Genomic DNA, 2,711 nt, shown 5'->3' on the forward strand with positions numbered 1-2,711 from the left:
TAAATACTTTTTTGCCCCACTGTGTATATATATATATATATATATATATATATATATATATGTATGTATGTATGTATGTATGTATGTATATATATATATATATATATTAGTGCATACACTGCTAAAGGGGGTGGCGCCACATTGGCGGAGCTTGAGGGGTTTCAGGGGTCACAATGGCTACCCCGCCCTTGCTCCAGGGTGCCCATGTGGCCTGCCTGTTAAATTAAGTTTAACACTGTGCCACTGGGGAAAAGTGCTTGCCGCATCAAGCCTAGCCAATTCAATAAATTCAGAGGGATTGGGCACTCTGACTTTTCAGTTTCACCTACACAGGGTGACCAAGCAAGCCCTTTACCGCAGAAGCTCAGTCTGTGCTGAGCCCCCCTGCCCAGCCCAGTACAATCTCCCCCCCTCCACCTCGCTCAACCTTGCGTGTGCATGCAAGATGAGGGAGGGCAGGACACACTCTGAGCTGTTGGGTGAAAGCGGTGGACTTGTATGTGACTTTGGATGTCAGTGAGTGGGCAGGGCCCCGGCTGGGCCCTCTGAGTCTCCTCTGTTACATACAAGCCCACTGCTTTCACCCAACATCTGGGTGTAGCCTGCCTGTAGCCTGTCTGCTCCCACCTTGTGTGCATGTGCAATGGTAGTATCCTGGCATGCATCTTGGCATGCACTGGAAGTGGCAGGTGGTAGTTGGGGGGCGGGCAGGTCAACTTTCGCATCAGGGCCCACGAGCTTCAAGCCATGCCTCTGCCTTGCTGCCATTCAGATTTTTTTGCACACAGAAAATTCAGATTTCTTTGCCAAACATAGGTCTTGTCTGACTATGAAAAGTACAATAGTGTGTTAAAATGAGGAACTATGTATTAGAAAAAAAATTGTTTTTTTTGTGAGAGTTCAAGACATGATGGTGTCATAAATGTTTTTTTCCCCACAAAAATATTTGTCTTTTTTTCTAGTGTTTTTCTACTTTTTGTGGTAACTAATATAGAAAGTGCTTTGTGCCATTTTTTTTTAATAGCAAAATGAAATATTCTCTGCCGAGTGCTATGCAACATATCAGCACGAGATAAAAAGGTAAGAAAAATATATATGGAAAGATATGTGGGAATAATTCTTTGCACTTTATTCTACAAGGCACTGATGCGCTAAGTGAAGTAATCCAGAACAGCCAGTTATAATTCAGGTGAATTGTTGTCAGACCAATGAAAGATTAGTGCCGTCTGGTTGCTAAGAACTACTAAACTTTCCCAGGTCACTACACTTGCTTGATGTACTCAGTAATTGAATGGGTAGCATATGACTCAATGCTGCCCCAAGTGGCCAGAATGATGAACTTCTGAAAGTCTATATCTGATTTTTTTTTTTAAAAATGTATGTATATCTGAAACCAAATTTTTCTTTAGTTATTTAGTTTGGCATGGACTTGTACCTTTGAGTTCAGCAGTACTGAATAAGGTATGGTACAGGAATTAGTTCAGCGTTAGGGACTCAGTTACATTAGGGTAAAGGTCAGATCTCTGGGGATAAAGGATAAGTGGTGGAGAGTTGAGGGGTTCAGTGATAGGCTAAAGCTAAATTCTGGCTTTATACATGTCTCACAGTGATTCAGTTTTTCATGATCTGATACCTTTGTGGTTCTCAGCATTTGGCCATGACATCTCAGAGCTACAAAGAAAATTGGTGCTTGAAGACTTCCGTCTGCCAGATGCTGTGGTGACAGGTCTGAACGGGGAGCAGATAGTTTGATAAAGTCTAAAGTGTCAATGACTGCAGATCCCACTCTGACTGATGACTACATGAGCGAGTAATATCCTTGTTTTTGCTTGCTTTTTTCTCTGAGGAGAAATCTGTGTTTGGATCACTCTTCAGAGAGCTTTTGTCTGGTGGTGGTGAGGTGTTGTATCACCTCCTCACTGCCTGTTTAAACCTACTAAATGCCAGACTACCATGCTGTAACCACTTGTATTGTGCCTGGTTGCAGTGCGGCCCTATTTATTTGAATGAGTGCGATGGGGGAGTAATTTTAGGGGGCAAAGCATCAAATCCAAGGCATGTGTACACCCACACCTACTGCCTTCCAGTTAAAGGGGGAGGGGTGGAAGGGTGGTAAAAATGTGGCTCAACTGTGGGGTTTTATCACCTTTCAAATGCAAGAGTAAATTACCCATCAGTGTTTAAAAACTTTTCTATACTGCTTATGTACATGGATGCAGCCATGGTCACTCATTATACAGTATATGCAGGCTCTGATTCCTGTTTAGGTGTGCTCCACCGTGAATGTGCTGTGCTTCTCCTCTCTCTTAGTGCAAGTATGAAATAAAGTGATCTGCACTAGTGTACACTTCCTGCCATAGTGGGCAGAGTCATGTATACACAGTACAGTACTAGGGGGGTTAAAGTAGGATATTAGGCACATATACTGCACATCCTATCTTACTACTTGAGCTGTCTTCATATTCAATGTTGCCTTTCTCCTTGAAATCATAGTAATGGTACTTACCTATCTGATATGGGAAAACAGGAAAATACAGCCCCTGAAGTTCTGAGTATTCGTCTTCTCTCCTAGCCTTCTGAGTGGATGAGTAGCACATCTCCTAGGCCATCCCCAGGCTCTCTCTACATGCAAAAATGTTCAGTGTTAGCAGGGCTTCTTTTCTGAGGGATCGTGGGGGAAACATAGTTCCGACACCTCCAGCACTGAATGT

The sequence above is a fragment of the Staurois parvus genome, unplaced genomic scaffold (genome assembly GCF_062004578.1).
Source record: "Staurois parvus isolate SC_StPar_1 unplaced genomic scaffold, SC_StPar_1.0 ptg000154l, whole genome shotgun sequence".
Classification (NCBI taxonomy): Eukaryota; Metazoa; Chordata; class Amphibia; order Anura; family Ranidae; genus Staurois; species Staurois parvus.